This window comes from Arachis stenosperma, chromosome 10 (genome assembly GCF_014773155.1).
Source record: "Arachis stenosperma cultivar V10309 chromosome 10, arast.V10309.gnm1.PFL2, whole genome shotgun sequence".
NCBI lineage: Eukaryota > Viridiplantae > Streptophyta > Magnoliopsida > Fabales > Fabaceae > Arachis > Arachis stenosperma.
The window spans coordinates 34,376,198-34,395,669 of record NC_080386.1 but is presented as its reverse complement, the minus strand read 5'-3'; the positions used below and the strand labels follow the sequence as shown (position 1 = coordinate 34,395,669).

General features: G+C 40.4%; 2 non-coding genes across 2 annotated transcripts; both read left to right on the top strand.

Annotated features, from left to right (window-relative positions):
* The first annotated feature begins 6,274 nt into the window (after positions 1-6,274).
* Positions 6,275-6,382, top strand: LOC130958945 (small nucleolar RNA R71). Its single transcript, XR_009078044.1, has one exon. It is a non-coding gene; the product is annotated as a small nucleolar RNA R71 (small nucleolar RNA).
* A 12,119-nt stretch (positions 6,383-18,501) lies between these two features.
* Positions 18,502-18,605, top strand: LOC130958398 (small nucleolar RNA R71). Its single transcript, XR_009077522.1, has one exon. It is a non-coding gene; the product is annotated as a small nucleolar RNA R71 (small nucleolar RNA).
* Positions 18,606-19,472: the final 867 nt, after the last annotated feature.

Here is a 19,472-nt window from a genome sequence, read left to right as displayed (position 1 = left end):
CTGGCTCCAAAAACTTGGTGCGCTTAATACCATGGCATTACACAACTTCGCACAACTAACCAGCAAGTGCACTGGGTCGTCCAAGTAATAAACCTTACGTGAGTAAGGGTCGATCCCACGGAGATTGTTAGTATTGAAGCAAGCTATGGTCATCTTGTAAATCTTAGTCAGGCAAACTCAGATATATATGGTGATGAACGAAAATAACATAAAAGATAAAGATAGTGATACTTATGTAATTCATTGGTAGGAACTTCAGATAAGCGCATGAAGATGCCTTCCCTTCCGTCTCTCTGCTTTCCTACTGTCTTCATCCAACCCTTCTTACTCCTTTCCATGGCAAGCTCGTATAGGGTTTCACTGTTGTCAGCAGCTACCTCCCATCCTCGCAGTGAAAGCTAATGCACACACTCTGTCACAGTGCTGCCAATCACCGGTTTGGTTCCCTCCCCTACCGGAATAGAATAACTCTTTTGCGTCTGTCACTAATGCCCAGTAGGTTACAGGTTTGAAGCACGTCACAGTCATTCAGTCATTGAATCCTACTCAGAATACCACAGACAAGGTTAGACCTTCCGGTTTCTCTTGAATGCTGCCATCAGTTCTTGCCTATACCACGAAGACTCTGATCTCACGGAATGGTTGGCTCGTTTGTCAGGCGAGCACTCGGTTGTCAGGCGATCAACCATGCATCGTGCAATCAGGAATCCAAGAGATATTCACCAAGCCTCAGATGCTTGTAGAACAAGAATGGTTGTCAGTCACCTTGTTCATGGGTGAGAATGGTGATGGGCGTCAATCATCACCTTCATCATGTTGAAGAACAAGTGATATCTTGGATAAAGAACAAGCGGAATTTGAATGGAAGAACAATAGTAATTGCATTAATACTCGAGGTACAGCAGAGCTCCACACCTTAATCTATGGTGTGTAGAAACTCCACCGTTGAAAATACATAAGCATAAGGTCTAGGCATGGCCGAATGGCCAGCCTCCCAATGATCTAAGAACTAAAATGTCCAAAGATGATCTAGAGATCTAAAAGTGATCAAAAGATTTCTATACAATAGTAAAAGGTCCTACTTATAAGAAACTAGTAGCCTAGGGTGTACAGAAATGGGTAAATGACATAAAAATCCTCTTCCGGGCCCACTTGGTGTGTGCTTGGGCTGAGCAATGAAGCAATTTCGTGTAGAGACTCTTCTTGGAGTTAAACGCCAGCTTTGGTGCCAGTTTGGGCGTTTAACTCCCATTTGGGTGCCAGTTCCAGCGTTTAACGCTGGGATTTCTTGAGGTGACTTTGAACGCCGGTTTGGGCCATCAAATCTTGGGCAAAGTATGGACTATTATATATTGCTGGAAAGCCCAGGATGTCTACTTTCCAACGCCGTTGAGAGCGCGCCAATTGGGCTTCTGTAGCTCCAGAAAATCCACTTCGAGTGCAGGGAGGTCAGAATCCAACAGCATCTGCAGTCCTTTTGAGTCTCAGAATCAGATTTTTGCTCAGGTCCCTCAATTTCAGCCAGAAAATACCTGAAATCACAGAAAAACACACAAACTCATAGTAAAGTCCAGAAAAGTGGATTTTAACTAAAAACTAATAAAAATATACTAAAAACTAACTAGATCATACTAAAAATATACTAAAAACAATGCCAAAAAGTATACAAATTATCCGCTCATCACAACACCAAACTTAAATTGTTGCTTGTCCTCAAGCAATTGAAAATCAATTAAGATAAAAAGAAGAGAATATGCAATGAATTCCAAAAACATCTGTGAAGATCAGTATTAATCAGATGAGCGGGGCTTTTAACTTTTTGCCTCCGAACAGTTTTGGCATCTCACTCTATCCTTTGAAATCCAGAATGGTTGGCTTCTTTAGGAACTTAGAATCCAGATAGTGTTAATGATTCTCTTAGTAAAGTATGATGATTCTTGAACATAGCTATTTATTGAGTCTTGGCTGTGGCCCAAAGCACTCTGTCTTCCAGTATTACCACCGGATACATACATGCCACAGACACATAATTGGGTGAACCTTTTCAGATTGTGACTCAGCTTTGCTAAAGTCCCCAATTAGAGGTGTCCAGGGTTCTTAAGCACACTCTTATTTGCCTTGGATCACAACTTTATTCTTTTTCTTTATTTTTCTTTCTTTTTCTCTTTCTTTTTTTTTCGGTTTTTTTTTTTTTTTGAAATGCTTTTTCTTGCTTCAAGAATCATTTTATTGATTTTTCAGATCCTCAGTAACATGTCTCCTTTTTCATCATTCTTTCAAGAGCCAACATTCATGAACCACAAATTCAAAAGACATATGCACTGTTTAAGCATACATTCAGAGAACAAAAATATTGCCACCACATCAAAATAATTAAACTATTATAAAATTCAAAATTCATGCAATTCTTTCTTTTATCAATTAGGCACGTTTTTATTGAAGAAAGGTGATGGATTCATAGGACATTCATAACTTTAAGGCATAGACACTAAGACACTAATGATCACAAGACACAAGCATGGATAAACATAAGCATTAAAATTCGAAAAACAGAAGAACAATAACAAGGAAATCAAAGAACGGGTCCACCTTAGTGATGGCGGCTCTTTCTTGCTCTTGAAGATCCTATGGAGTGCTTGAGCTCCTCAATGTCTCTTCCTTGTCTTTGTTGCTCCTCCCTCATGATTCTTTGATCTTCTCTAATTTCATGAAGGATGATGGAGTGTTCTTGATGCTCCACCCTCAGTTGTCCCATGTTGGAACTTAGTTCTCCTAGGGAGGTGTTTAGTTGCTCCCAATAGTTTTGTGGAGGAAAATTCATCCCTTGAGGAATCTCAAGGATCTCATGATGAGTGAGATCTCTTGTGTACTCCATCCTTTTCTTGGTGATGGGCTTGTCCTCATCAATGGGAATGTCTCCATCTATGTCAACTCCAACTGAATAACAGAGGTGACAAATGAGATGAGGAAAGGCTAACCTTGCCAAGGTGGAGGTCTTGTCCGCCACCTTATAGAGTTCTTGGGCTATAACCTCATGAACTTCTATTTCTTCTCCAATCATGATACTATGGATCATGATGGCCCGGTCTATGGTAACTTCGGACCGGTTGCTAGTGGGGATGATTGAGCGTTGTATGAACTCTAACCATCCTCTAGCCACGGGCTTGAGGTCATGCCTTCTCAATTGGACCGGCTTTCCTCTTGAATCTTGCTTCCATTGTGCGCCCTCTTCACATATGACTGTGAGGACTTGGTCCAACCTTTGATCAAAGTTGACCCTTCTAGTGTAAGGATGCTCATCTCCTTGCATCATAGGCAAGTTGAACGCCACCCTCACACTCTCCGGACTAAAATCCAAGTATTTCCCCCGAACCATAGTGAGATAATTCTTTGGATTCGGGTTCACACTTTGGTCATGGTTCTTTGTGATCCATGCATCGGCATAGAACTCTTGAACCATCAAGATTCCGACTTGTTGAATGGGGTTGGTAAGAACTTCCCAACCTCTTCTTCGGATCTCATGGCGGATCTCCGGATATTCACCCTTTTTGAGTGAAAAGGGGACCTCGGAGATCACCTTCTTCAAGGCCACAACTTCATAGAAGTGGTCTTGATGCACCCTTGAGAGGAATCTATCCATCTCCCATGACTCGGAGGTGGAAGCTTTTGCCTTCCCTTTCCTCTTTTTAGAGGTTTCTCCGGCCTTGGATGCCATAAATGGTTATGGAAAAACGAAAAAGCAACGCTTTTACCACACCAAACTTAAAATGTTTGCTCGTCCTCGAGCAAAAGAAGAAAGAAGAGAGTAGAAGAAGAAGAAATGAAGAAGAGGGAGATGGTGGTGTATTCGGCCAAAGAGGGAAAGAAGGGGTGTTTAGGTTGTGTGAAAATGAAGGGTTGAAGAAGGGTATATATAGGAGAGAGGGGGGTAATGGGTCGGCCATGATGGGTGGGTTTGGGAGGGAAAGTGGTTTGAATTTGAAGGGTGAGGTTGGTGGGGTTTTATGAAGGATGGATGTGAGTGGTGAAGAGAAAGATGGGATTTGATAGGTGAGGGGTTTTTGGGAAAGAGGTGTTGAGGTGATTGGTGAATGGGGGAAGAAGAGAGAGAGTGATGGTAGGGTCCTGTGGGGTCCACAGATCCTGTAGTGTCAAGGAAAAGTCATCCCTGCACCAAATGTTGCTCAAAATCACGTTTTGAGCCATTTCTGGCGTTAAACGCCGGGCTGGTGCCAATTCCTGGCGTTTAACGCCAGGTTCTTGCCCTTTACTGGCGTTTAACGCCAGTCTGGTGCCCCTTTCTGGCGTTAAACGCCCAGAATGGTGCCAGACTGGGCGTTAAACGCTCAACAGCTAGCATTACTGGCGTTTGAACGCCAGCTTCTTCTCCTCCAGGGTGTGCTGTTTTTCTTCCTGTTTTTCATTCTGTTTTTGCTTTTTTCATTGTTTTTGTGACTTCTTATGATCATCAACCTACAAAAAAGATAAAATAACAAAAGAAAATAGTTAATTATAAAACATTGGGTTGCCTCCCAACAAGCGCTTCTTTAATGTCATTAGCTTGACAGAGGGCTCTCATGGAGCCTCAGAAATGCTCAGAACCGTGTTGAAACCTCCCAACACCAAACTTAGAGTTTGAATGTGGGGTTTCAACACCAAACTTAGAGTTTGGTTGTAGCCTCCCAACACCAAACTTAGAGTTTGACTGTGGGGGCTCTGTTTGGCTCTGTTTTGAGAGGAGCTCTTCATGCTTCCTCTCCATGATGACAGAGGGATACCCTTGGGCCTTAAACACCAAGGATTTTTCATTCACTTGAATGATTAACTCTCCTCTATCAACATCAATCACAGCCTTTGCTGTGGCTAGGAAGGGTCTGCCAAGGATGATGGATTCATCCATGCACTTCCCAGTCTCTAGGACTATGAAGTCAGTAGGGATGTAATGGTCCTCAATCTTCACCAAAACATTCTCTACAAGTCCATGAGCTTGTTTTCTTGAATTGTCTGCCATCTCTAATGAGATTCTTGCAGCTTGCACCTCAAGGATCCCTAATTTCTCCATTACAGAGAGGGGCATGAGGTTTACACTTGACCCTAAGTCACACAAGGCCTTCTTGAAGGTCATGGTGCCTATGGTACAAGGTATAAAAAACTTCCCAGGATCCTGCCTCTTTTGAGGCAGTTTCTGCCTAGACAAGTCATCCAGTTCTTTGGTGAGCAAGGGAGGTTCATCCTCCCAAGTCTCATTTCCAAATAACTTGTCATTCAGTTTCATGATTGCTCCAAGGTATTTAGCAACTTGCTCTTCAGTGACATACTCATCCTCTTCAGAGGAAGAATACTCATCAGAGCTCATGAATGGCAGAAGTAAGTCCAATGGAATCTCTATGGTCTCAATTTGAGCCTCAGATTCCCATGGTTCCTCATTGAGGAACTCAGAGGAGATTGGTACACGCCCACTGAGGTCTTCCTCAGTGGCGTCCTCCTCCTCTCTTTCCTCTCCATATTCGGCCATGTCTATGGCTTTGCACTCTCCTTTTGGATTTTCTTCTGTATTACTTGGGAGAGTACTAGGAGGGAGTTCAGTAACTTTCTTGCTCAGCTGACCCACTTGTCCTTCCAAATTTCTGATGGAGGACCTTGTTTCATTCATGAAACTTTGAGTGGTCTTTATTAGATCAGAGACCATTGTTGCTAAGTCAGAAGTATTCTGCTTAGAACTCTCTGTCTGTTGCTGAGAAGATGATGAAAAAGGCTTGCCATTGCTAAACCTGTTTCTTCCACCATTATTGTTATTGAAACCTTGTTGAGGTCTCTCTTGATTCTTCCATGAGAGATTTGGGTGATTTCTCCATGAAGAATTGTAGGTATTTCCATAGGGTTCTCCTAAGTAATTCACCTCTTCCGTGGAAGGGTTCTCAGGATCATAAGCTTCTTCCTCAGATGAAGCATCCTTAGTACTGTTTGGTGCATTTTGCATTCCAGACAAATTTTGAGAAATCAAATTGACTTGTTGAGTCAATATCTTGTTCTGAGCCAATATGGCATTCAGAGTGTCAATCTCAAGAACTCCTTTCTTCTGACTAGTCCCATTGTTCACAGGATTCCTTTCAGAAGTGTACATGAATTGGTTATTTGCAACCATTTCAATCAATTCTTGAGCTTCTGCAGGCGTCTTCTTCAGATGAAGAGATCCTCCAGCAGAGCTATCCAAGGACATCTTAGATAGTTCAGAGAGACCATCAAAGAAAATACCTATGATGCTCCATTCAGAAAGCATGTCTGAAGGACATCTTCTGATTAATTGTTTGTATCTTTCCCAAGCTTCATAGAGGGATTCTCCATCCTTCTGTCTGAAGGTTTGGACTTCCACTCTAAGCTTACTCCATCTTTGTGGTGGAAAGAACTTTGCCAAGAAGGCATTGACTAGCTTTTCCCAAGAGTCCAGGCTTTCTTTAGGTTGAGAATCCAACCATATTCTAGCTCTGTCTCTTACAGCAAAAGGGAATAGCATCAGTCTATAGACCTCAGGGTTAACCCCATTAGTCTTGACTGTGTCACAGATTTGCAAGAATTCAGCTAAAACTGATGAGGATCTTCCATTGGAAGTCCATGGAACTTGCAATTCTGTTGCATTAGAGAAACTAATTGAGGCTTAAGCTCAAAGTTGTTTGCTCCAATGGCAGGGATAGAGATGCTTCTCCCATAGAAGTCGGGAGTAGGTGCAGTAAAGTCACCCAGCACCTTCCTTGCATTGTTGGCATTGTTGTTGTTTTCGGCTGCCATGGGTTCTTCTTCTTTGAAGAATTCGGTCAGGTCCTCTAAAGAGAGTTGTGCTTTGGCTTCTCTTAGCTTTCTCTTCAAGGTCCTTTCGGGTTCAGGATCAGCTTCAACAAGAATGCCTTTGTCTCTGCTCCTGCTCATATGAAAGAGAAGAGAAAAAGAAAATGTGGAATCCTCTATGTCACAGTATAGAGATTCCTTGAAATGTCAGAGGAAAAGAAAAATAGAAAGAAGAAGGGGAAGAAGAATTCGAACTTTAATTAGATAAGGTTCGAATTGTGCACTTAGAAGGAGTGGTACTCCATAAATAGAAGGATGTGAGAAGGAGGGAAGAGGATTTTCGAAAATTCAATTAAAAGATTTTGAAAACATTTTAAAAATTTGATTGATAATTTTCGAAAATTGAAAGTGGAAGAGAAATCAAGTGATTTTTGAAAAAGATTTTGAAATTAGAAACTAAAAAGGTTTGATTGAAAATTAATTTGAAAAAGATATGATAAAAAAAATATGATTGAAAGGTTATTGTCTTAAAAAGATGTGATTGAGAAGATATGATTTGAAAACCATTTTAAAAGATATGTTTTGAAAATTATTTTAAAAGAATTGATTTGGAAAATTAGTGACTTGCCTAACAAGAAAAGATATGATTCAAACATAAAACCTTCCTTAACAGAAAAGGCAAAAAATGTTCAATCAAATCATTAATTGTTAGTAAGTATCTTTGAAAGGAAAGAAATTAATCTTGAAAACATTTGAGTGAAAAGATTTGATTTGAAAAAGATTTGATTTTGAAAAACTTGAAAAAAATTGATTTGAAAACAAAATCTTCCCCCTAGCACCATCCTGGCGTTAAACGCCCAGAATGGTATACATTCTGGCGTTTAACGCCCAAAATGCTACCTTTTTGGGCGTTAAACGCCCAACCAGGTGCCCTGGCTGGCGTTTAAACGCCAGTCTGCCTTCTTCACTGGGCATTTTTGAATGCTCAGCTTTTTCTGTATAATTCCTCTGCAGTGTGTTCTGAATCTTCAATCCCTTGTATCATTGACTTGAAAAGACACAAATTAAAAATATTTTTGGATTTTTTTTATAATTAGAATGCAATAAGAATCAAATAACAATGCATGCAAGATACCAAACTTAGCAGTTTGTATACTACTGACACTAATGAACTGAAAATGCATATGAGACACACAAAATACTCAAGTCAATAGAATTCAAAGATCAGAGCAAATGAATCATCAAGAACATCTTGAAGATCACTAAGACATATGAATGCATGCAATTGACACCAAACTTAGGATGAGACACTAGACTCAAACAAGAAATATTTTTGAATTTTATGATTTTTTAATTTTTTAATTTTTTTTTTTGTGTTTTTCGAAAATTAAGTGGAAAAAGAAGGTATCAAAATTCTTAATGAGAATTCCAGGAATCAGTGCAATGCTAGTCTAAGACTCCGGTCCAGGAATTAGACATGGCTTCACAGCCAGCCAAGCTTCCAAAGAAAGCTTCGGTCCAAAACACTAGACATGACCAAAGGTCAGCCAAGCCTTAGCAAATCACTGCTCCAAAAGCAAGATTGATACGAAATCAACAAGCTCTTGTGGTGATAAGTTGAAACCTCGGTCCAATCAGATTAGACATGGCTTCTCAGCCAGCCAGATTTCAACAAATCATCATGAAACTCTAGAATTCATCTTCAAGAATTTCGAAAAAAAATACCTAATCTAAGCAACAAGATGAACCGTCAGTTGTCCAGCCTGAACAATCCCGGGCAATAACACCAAAATTTGATGTTGTTGCCGGATCTTGGCACTGATGTTACCAAAGGCTTGCTCAAAACTAGAACAATCCCCGGCAACGGCGCCAAAAACTTGGTGCGCGAAATTGTGAACTATACTTTTTCACAACTCTCATAATCCCTGGTACTGGCTCCAAAAACTTGGTGCGCTTAATACCATGGCATTACACAACTTCGCACAACTAACCAGCAAGTGCACTGGGTCGTCCAAGTAATAAACCTTACGTGAGTAAGGGTCGATCCCACGGAGATTGTTAGTATTGAAGCAAGCTATGGTCATCTTGTAAATCTTAGTCAGGCAAACTCAGATATATATGGTGATGAACGAAAATAACATAAAAGATAAAGATAGTGATACTTATGTAATTCATTGGTAGGAACTTCAGATAAGCGCATGAAGATGCCTTCCCTTCCGTCTCTCTGCTTTCCTACTGTCTTCATCCAACCCTTCTTACTCCTTTCCATGGCAAGCTCGTATAGGGTTTCACTGTTGTCAGCAGCTACCTCCCATCCTCGCAGTGAAAGCTAATGCACACACTCTGTCACAGTGCTGCCAATCACCGGTTTGGTTCCCTCCCCTACCGGAATAGAATAACTCTTTTGTGTCTGTCACTAACGTCCAGTAGGTTACAGGTTTGAAGCACGTCACAGTCATTCAGTCATTGAATCCTACTCAGAATACCACAGACAAGGTTAGACCTTCCGGATTCTCTTGAATGCTGCCATCAGTTCTTGCCTATACCACGAAGACTCTGATCTCACGGAATGGTTGGCTCGTTTGTCAGGCGAGCACTCGGTTGTCAGGCGATCAACCATGCATCGTGCAATCAGGAATCCAAGAGATATTCACCAAGCCTCAGATGCTTGTAGAACAAGAATGGTTGTCAGTCACCTTGTTCATGGGTGAGAATGGTGATGGGCGTCAATCATCACCTTCATCATGTTGAAGAACAAGTGATATCTTGGATAAAGAACAAGCGGAATTTGAATGGAAGAACAATAGTAATTGCATTAATACTCGAGGTACAGCAGAGCTCCACACCTTAATCTATGGTGTGTAGAAACTCCACCGTTGAAAATACATAAGCATAAGGTCTAGGCATGGCCGAATGGCCAGCCTCCCAATGATCTAAGAACTAAAATGTCCAAAGATGATCTAGAGATCTAAAAGTGATCAAAAGATTTCTATACAATAGTAAAAGGTCCTACTTATAAGAAACTAGTAGCCTAGGGTGTACAGAAATGGGTAAATGACATAAAAATCCTCTTCCGGGCCCACTTGGTGTGTGCTTGGGCTGAGCAATGAAGCAATTTCGTGTAGAGACTCTTCTTGGAGTTAAACGCCAGCTTTGGTGCCAGTTTGGGCGTTTAACTCCCATTTGGGTGCCAGTTCCAGCGTTTAACGCTGGGATTTCTTGAGGTGACTTTGAACGCCGGTTTGGGCCATCAAATCTTGGGCAAAGTATGGACTATTATATATTGCTGGAAAGCCCAGGATGTCTACTTTCCAACGCCGTTGAGAGCGCGCCAATTGGGCTTCTGTAGCTCCAGAAAATCCACTTCGAGTGCAGGGAGGTCAGAATCTAACAGCATCTGCAGTCCTTTTGAGTCTCAGAATCAGATTTTTGCTCAGGTCCCTCAATTTCAGCCAGAAAATACCTGAAATCACAGAAAAACACACAAACTCATAGTAAAGTCCAGAAAAGTGGATTTTAACTAAAAACTAATAAAAATATACTAAAAACTAACTAGATCATACTAAAAATATACTAAAAACAATGCCAAAAAGTATACAAATTATCCGCTCATCACAGGTCTTAGTCAGGCGAAATCAAGAAGTTGTTGGATTGAAGCTTAATTGCATTAAAGGAATATTGTATAAATTACTTTTTATATTTGAAAGGAATCAGTAATGGGAATATGGTTCAGGATTGGAGTGGCTTTGTCTTCTTGAATTAACTCTGGTATTACTGTCTCTTTGCTTGTGAATGACTTCTTCTATGGCAGGCTATATGTGATCAACGCCATTGGCAGTGGTCATCCAATCTGAATGAGAGTGAAGCTCTAGCGGTTCATTCTCCTAGCGATCCTACTCAAAATGCCACAGACAAGGTCGAATCTTCCGAATCAGAGAATGCTACTTCTTTGGATTCTAGCCTCTACCACAGAGAGCCTAATCTCCCCAGAAATTAGCTGAACTAGTGTCTCGAGAAGTCCCCAATGAAGTCATGGATTAGCTGTCTGAGAGATGTATAAACATAGCTGGCGGTTTGCGCTTTCCAGTCACATATTCACACGAACCCAAGTAGACACAGGTGGTTGTCAGGCACGCTATCTTAGTATGATAAACAGGGCTGATTGTCACTGATCATCCTATTCACCATATTGAAGAACGAGTCACTACAAGAGAAAGGCGTATTTGTAACAAAAAATATTGTTACAAAACGTCGAAATTTTGAAACAAAAATTTTTTGTAACGAAAAAAGGGTCCATTGCAGTAAGTCCCGTTACAAAAAGTTTTTGTAACAAAAAATGGAACTGTTACAATTCAATACCATATTTTGTAACAATTTTTCTGATACAAAAAACCAGAAGCCGTTACAAAAGTGGTAACAAATTTTGATCTTGAAGGTATTTTTCGTGACAGTCAATTTTTTTTCCTATCAAAAAATTTTGTTACAAAATGTAACATGATTTTGTAACATTTTTTTTCTTTAGTTACGAAAGCAAATTAATTATTTTGTAACAACTTTTTTTAATTACATATTACATGCATAATTTACTAAATTATTTTTTAAATTAACTAGTATATTAACGATTTTAATAAGCAAGTTTACATGTATATAATATGCAAAAACATAGATAAGTCAAACAAGATCCTTTTAGCTAAAATTGTCTTGAAACAAAATAACATTACCTAGTGAGTACATTGATTAGTTCAACCAAAACATAAAAGTTCTAACTTAGATTAGTGTCTCTATGCATCAAAATATTCTTGAGCCTTCAAGGTAGCATATGGTCATCATTTCAGCACTCCTGTAAATAAGAAAAACCGAAACAAAAAAGTTAGAAACAAGATATAACACTAATTATAATTTTTTCACTAAGTTTTATCCAAAATGTTTAGAAAAATTTCGGCAGAACATCCCCTAAAACTTGGATATTTCCACCGTCCATGGTTCCAACAAACACAACCAATTCACAACTTATGTCTCAGCCATACCCAATCAAATTTATCAAATCAAATAATAGGACATTTGTCATTTTTCAACCATGACACAAGTAAAATGTGATAAATAAATCCATATACAAATTAAAGAGGGTAACAATGAAATGCCTTCTATTATAAGATAATTGAATGTGATAATAAAAAGATAGTTAGTATAAAATTGTTGTTAATCTGATATTTACACAATACTGAATGATGTTCAAATGAGTGATGATCATGTAACATTTTCTTTTGCCTCGGAAAGCTGAAAAGTCATTGTCACAAGTGATATTCAGAAACAAAACATATAATTTTATTCATAATGATATCAAAATCTAATACTTAAATACTCAAACCAGGAAACTAATTATTGAATAATTAATAGATCCTATGTCATAGATAACTAGAGAATTAAATAAAAGCTCATGAATAAGAACCATCTAATAAAAGTGTACATCAATTGAATAATAGCTCTTAACAATATGATAACTTTCCCTTTGTGATAAGATCTCATGAATAAAAGCTCACTGGTGCGCGAAATTGTGATCACTACAACTTCACACAACTAACCAGCAAGTGCACTGGGTCGTCCAAGTAATACCTTACGTGAGTAAGGGTCGATCCCACGGAGATTGTTGCTATGAAGCAAGCTATGGTCACCTTGTAAATCTTAGTCAGGCAGACTCAAATGTATATGGTGATGAACGAAAATAACATAAAAGATAAAGATAGAGATACTTATGTATATCATTGGTGAGAGCTTCAGACAAGCGTATGAAGATGCCTTCCCTTCCGTCTCTCTGCTTTCCTACTGTCTTCATCCAATCCTTCCTACTCCTTTCCATGGCAAGCTCGTGTAGGGTTTCACCGTTGTCAATGGCTACCTCCCATCCTCTCAGTGAAAGCGATTGGCATATGCCCTGTCACGGCATAGCGGAATTCAGCTGTCGGTTCTCGGTCAGGCCGGAATAATATCCATTGATATTTTTGCGTCTGTCACTAACGCCCCGCCTGCTAGGAGTTTGAAGCACGTCACAGTCATTCAATCATTGAATCCTACTCAGAATACCACAGACAAGGTTAGACCTTCCGGATTCTCTTGAATGCTGCCATCAGGTCCTGCCTATACCACGAAGACTCTGATCTCACGGAATGGCTGGCTCGTTTGTCAGGCGAGCACTCGGTTGTCAGGCGATCAACCATGCATCGTGTTATCAGGAATCCAAGAGATATTCACTAGAGCCTTGGTTGCTTGTAGAACAAAAGTGGTTGTCAGTCACCTTGTTCATGAGTGAGAATGATGATGAGTGTCACGGATCATCACATTCATCAAGTTGAAGAATAAGTGATATCTTAGAACAAGAACAAGCGGAATTGAATGGAAGAACAATAGTAATTGCATTAATACTCGAGGTACAGCAGAGCTCCACACCTTAATCTATGGTGTGTAGAAACTCCACCGTTGAAAATACATAAGCATAAGGTCTAGGCATGGCCGTGAGGCCAGCCTCCCAAATGATCTAAGATAGCATAAAACTCAAAGATAGCTACCAAGATGTCAAATACAATAGTACAAGGTCCTACTTATAGAAAACTAGTAGCCTAAGGTGTACAAAGATGAGTAAATGACATAAAAATCCACTTCCGGGCCCACTTGGTGTGTGCTTGGGCTGAGCAATGAAGCAATTTCGTGTAGAGACTCTTCTTGGAGTTAAACGCCAGCTTTTATGCCAGTTTGGGCGTTTAACTCCCATTTGGGTGCCAGTTCCAGCGTTTAACGCTGGGATTTCTTGAGGTGACTTTGAACGCCGGTTTGGGCCATCAAATCTTGGGCAAAGTGTGGACTATCATATATTGCTGGAAAGCCCAGGATGTCTACTTTCCAACGCCGTTGAGAGCGCGCCAATTGGGCTTCTGTAGCTCCAGAAAATCCACTTCGAGTGCAGGGAGGTCAGAATCCAACAGCATCTGCAGTCCTTTTTAGTCTCTGAATCAGATTTTTGCTCAGATCCCTCAATTTCAGCCAGAAAATACCTGAAATCACAGAAAAACACACAAACTCATAGTAAAGTCCAGAAAAGTGAATCTTAACTAAGAACTAATAAAAATATAATAAAAACTAACTAAAAGATACTAAAAACAATGCCAAAAAGCGTACAAATTATCCGCTCATCACAACACCAAACTTAAATTGTTGCTTGTCCCCAAGCAACTGAAGATCAAATAAGATAAAAAGAATAGAATATGCAATGAACTCCAAAAACATCTATGAAGATCAGTATTAATTAGATGAGCGGGGCTTTTAGCTTTTTGCCTCTGAATAGTTTTGGCATCTCACTTTATCCTTTGGAATTCAGAATGATTGGCTTCTTTAGGAACTCAGAATCCAGATAGTGTTATTGATTCTCCTAGTTAAGTATGATGATTCTTGAACACAGCTACTTATTGAGTCTTGGCCGTGGCCCAAAGCACTCTGTCTTCCAGTATTACCACCGGATACATACATGCCACAGACACATAATTGGGTGAACCTTTTCAGATTGTGACTCAGCTTTGCTAAAGTCCCCAATTAGAGGTGTCCAAGGTTCTTAAGCACACTCTTATTGCCTTGGATCACAACTTTATTCTTTCTTTTTTTCTTTCTTTTCTTTCTTTCTCTTTTTTTTCATTTTTTTTTTCGCTTGCTTCCTTTTTGTATTCACTGCTTTTTCTTGCTTCAAGAATCATTTTTATGATTTTTCAGATCCTCAGTAACATGTCTCCTTTTTCATCATTCTTTCAAGAGCCAACATTCATGAACCACAAATTCAAAAGACATATGCACTGTTTAAGCATACATTCAGAAGACAAAAGTAATGCCACCACATCAAAATAATTAAACTGTTATAAAATTCAAAATTCATGCAATTCTTTTCCTTTTCAATTAAGAACGTTTTTTTTTTTCAAGAAAGGTGATGGATTCATAGGACATTCATAACTTTAAGGCATAGACACTAAGACACTAATGATCACAAGACACAAACATGGACAAACATAAGCATTAATTTTCGAAAAACAGAAAATAAAGAACAAGGAAATTAAAGAACGGGTCCACCTTAGTGATGGCGGCTCTTTCTTCCTCTTGAAGATCCTATGGAGTGCTTGAGCTCCTCAATGTCTCTTCCTTGTCTTTGTTGCTCCTCTCTCATGATTCTTTGATCTTCTCTAATTTCATGGAGGAGAATGGAGTGTTCTTGATGCTCCACCCTTAGTTGTCTCATGTTGGAACTCAATTCTCCTAGGGAGGTGTTTACTTGCTCCCAATAGTCTTGTGGAGGAAAGTGCATCCCTTGAGGCATCTCAGGGATCTCTTGATGAGAGGGGTCTCTTGTGTGCTCCATCCTTTTCTTGGTGATCGGCTTGTCCTCATCAATGGGGGTATCTCCTTCTATGTCAACTCCAACTGAATAACAGAGGTGACAAATGAGATGAGGAAAGGCTAGCCTTGCCAAGGTGGAAGACTTGTCCGCCACTTTATAGAGTTCTTGGGCTATAACCTCATGAACTTCCACTTCTTCTCCAATCATGATGCTATGAATCATGATGGCTCGGTCTAGAGTAACTTCGGACCGGTTGCTAGTGGGAATGATTGAGCGTTGAATGAACTCCAACCATCCTCTAGCCATGGGTTTGAGGTCATGCCTTCTCAATTGAACCGGCTTGCCTCTTGAATCTCTCTTCCATTGTGCGCCCTCTTCACATATAATTGTGAGGACTTGGTCCAACCTTTGATCAAAGTTGACCCTTCTTGTGTAAGGATGTTCATCTCCTTGCATCATGGGTAAATTGAATGCCAACCTTACACTTTCCGGACTAAAATCCAAGTATTTCCCCCGAACCATAGTAAGATAATTCTTTGGATCCGGGTTCACACTTTGATCATGGTTCTTGGTGATCCATGCATTGGCATAGAATTCTTGAACCATCAAGATTCCGACTTGTTGAATGGGGTTGGTAAGTACTTCCCAACCTCTTCTTCGGATCTCATGGCGGATCTCCGGATATTCACCCTTTTTGAGTGAAAAGGGGACCTCGGGGATCACCTTCTTCAAGGCCACAACTTCATAGAAGTGGTCTTGATGCACCCTTGAGATGAATCTATCCATCTCCCATGACTCGGAGGTGGAAGCTTTTGCCTTCCCTTTCCTCTTTCTAGAGGTTTCTCCGGCCTTGGATGCCATAAATGGTTATGGAAAATGAAAAAGCAACGCTTTTACCACACCAAACTTAAAAGGTTTGCTCGTCCTCGAGCAAAAGAAGAAAGAAGAGAGTAGAAGAAGAAGAAATGAGGAAGAGGGAGATGGTGGTGTGTTCGGCCATTATGGGTGGGTTTGGGAGGGAAAGTAGTTTGAATTTGAAGGGTGAGGTTGGTGGGGTTTTATGAAGGATGGATATGAGTGGTGAAGAGAAAGATGGGATTTGATAGGTGAAGGGTTTTTGGGGAAGAGGTATTGAGGTGATTGGTGAATGGGGGAAGAAGAGAGAGGGTGGTGGTGGGGTAGGTGGGGGTCCTGTGGGGTCCACAGATCCTGTGGTGTCAAGGAAAAGTCATCCCTGCACCAAAAGTTGCTCAAAATCACGTTTTGAGCCATTTCTGGCGTTAAACGCCGGGCTGGTGCCCATTCCTGGCGTTTAACGCCAGGTTCTTGCCCTTTTCTGGCGTTTAACGCCAGTCTGGTGCCCCTTTCTGGCGTTAAACGCCCAGAATGGTGCCAGACTGGGCGTTAAACGCCCAATTGCTAGGCTTACTGGCGTTTGAACGCCAGCAACATCTTCCTCCAGGGTGTGCTGTTTTTCTTCCTGTTTTTCATTCTGTTTTTGCTTTTTCAATGGATTTTGTGACTTCTTATGATCATCAACCTACAAAAAAAACATAAAATAACAAAAGAAAATATATAAAATATAATCATTGGGTTGCCTCCCAACAAGCGCTTCTTTAATGTCAGTAGCTTGACAGATGGCTCTCATGGAGCCTCACAAATGATCAGAGCAATGTGGGAACCTCCCAACACCAAACTTAGAGTTTGAATGTGGGGGTTCAACACCAAACTTAGAGTTTGGTTGTGGCCTCCCAACACCAAACTTAGAGTTTGACTGTGGGGGCTCTGTTTGACTCTGATTTGAGAGAAGCTCTTCAAGCTTCCTCTCCATGGTGACAGAGGGATATCCTTGAGCCTTAAATACAAAGGATTCTTCATTCCCTTGAATGATTAGTTCACCTCTATCAACATCAATCACAGCCTTTGCTGTGGCTAGGAAGGGTCTGCCAAGGATGATGGATTCATCCATGCACTTCCCAGTCTCTAGGACTATGAAATCAGTAGGGATGTAATGGTCTTCAACTTTTACCAAAACATTCTCTACAAGTCCATGAGCTTGTTTTCTTGAGTTGTCTGCCATCTCCAATGAGATTCTTGCAGCTTGTACCTCAAAGATCCCTAGCTTCTCCATTACAGAGAGAGACATGAGGTTCACACTTGACCCTAAGTCACACAGGGCCTTCTTGAAGGTCATGGTGCCTATGGTACAAGGTATGGAAAACTTCCCAGGATCTTGTCTCTTTTGAGGTAATTTCTGCCTAGATAAGTCATCCAGTTCTTTGGTGAGCAAGGGAGGTTCATCTTCCCATGTCTCATTTCCAAATAACTTGTCATTTAGCTTCATGATTGCTCCAAGATATTTAGCAACTTGCTCTTCAGTGACATACTCATCCTCTTCAGAGGAAGAATACTCATCAGAGCTCATGAAAGGCAGAAGTAAGTTCAATGGAATCTCTATGGTCTCATTTTGAGCCTCAGATTCCCATGGTTCCTCATTGGGGAACTCAGAGGAGGTTGGTGCACGCCCATTGAGGTCTTCCTCAGTGGCGTCCACCTCCTCTCTTTCCTCTCCATATTCGGCCATGGTTATGGCTTTGCACTCTCCTTTTGGATTTTCTTCTGTATTACTTGGGAGAGTACTAGGAGGGAGTTCAGTAACTTTCTTGCTCAGCTGACCCACTTGTCCTTCCAAATTTCTGATGGAGGACCTTGTTTCATTCATGAAACTTTGAGTGGTTTTGATTAGATCAGAGACCATGGTTGCTAAGTCAGAGGTATTCTACTTAGAACTCTCTGTCTGTTGCTGAGAAGATGATGGAAAAGGCTTGTTATTGCCAAACCTGTTTCTTCCACCATTATTATTATTGAAACCTTGTTGAGGTCTCTCTTGATTCTTCCATGAGAAATTTGGGTGATTTCTCCATGAAGAATTATAGGTGTTTCCATAGGGTTCTCCTAGGTAATTCACCTCTTCCATTGAAGGGTTCTCAGGATCATAAGCTTCTTCCTCAGATGAAGCATCCTTAGTACTGCTTGGTGCATTTTGCATTCCAGACAGACTTTGAGAAATCAAATTGACTTGTTGAGTCAATATCTTATTTTGAGCTAGTATGGCATTCAGAGTATCAATCTCAAGAACTCCTTTCTTCTGACTTGTCCCATTGTTCATAGGATTCCTTTCAGAAGTGTACATGAATTGGTTATTTGCAACCATCTCAATTAGTTCCTGAGCCTCTGTAGGCGTCTTCTTCAGATGAAGAGATCCTCCAGCAGAGCTATCCAAAGACATCTTGGATAGTTCAGAGAGACCATCATAGAAAATACCTATGATGCTCCATTCAGAAAGCATGTCAGATGGACATTTTCTGATCAATTGTTTGTATCTTTCCCAAGCTTCATAGAGGGATTCTCCATCCTTCTGTCTGAAGGTTTGGACTTCCACTCTAAGCTTACTCCATTTTTGAGGTGGAAAGAACTTTGCCAAGAAGGCATTGACTAGCTTTTCCCAAGAGTCCAGGCTATCTTTAGGTTGTGAGTCCAACCATATTCTAGCTCTGTCTCTTACAGCAAAAGGGAATAGCATCAGTCTGTAGACCTCAGGGTCAACCCCATTAGTCTTGACTGTGTCACAGATTTGCAAGAACTCAGCTAAAAACTGATGAGGATCTTCCATTGGAAGTCCATGGAATTTGCAATTCTGTTGCATTAGAGAAACTAATTGAGGCTTAAGCTCAAAGTTGTTTGCTCCAATGGCTGGGATAGAGATGCTTCTCCCATAGAAGTTGGGAGTAGGTGCAGTAAAGTCACCCAGCACCTTCCTTGCATTGTTGGCATTGTTGTTGTTTTAGGCTGCCATGTGTTCTTCTTCTTTGAAGAATTCGGTCAGGTCCTCTAAAGAGAGTTGTGCCTTGGCTTCTCTTAGCTTTCGCTTCAAGGTTCTCTCAGGTTCAGGGTCAGCTTCACCAAGAATGCCTTTGTCTCTGCTCTGCTCATATGAAAGAGAAGAGAAAAAGAAAATGTGGAATCCTCTATGTCACAGTATAGAGATTCCTTGAGGTGTCAGAGGAAAAGAAAAATAGAAGAAAAGAAGGTAGAAGAATTCGAACTTGATTAGATAGAGTTCGAATTGTGCATTAAGAAGGAGTAGTACTCCATAAATAGAAGGATGTGAGAAGGAGGGAAGAGAATTTTCGAAAATTAATTAGAAAGATGATCAAAAACATTTTTAAAAATTGATTGATAATTTTCGAAAATTAATTAGAAAGATGATCAAAAACATTTTTAAAAATTGATTGATAATTTTCGAAAATTGAAAGTG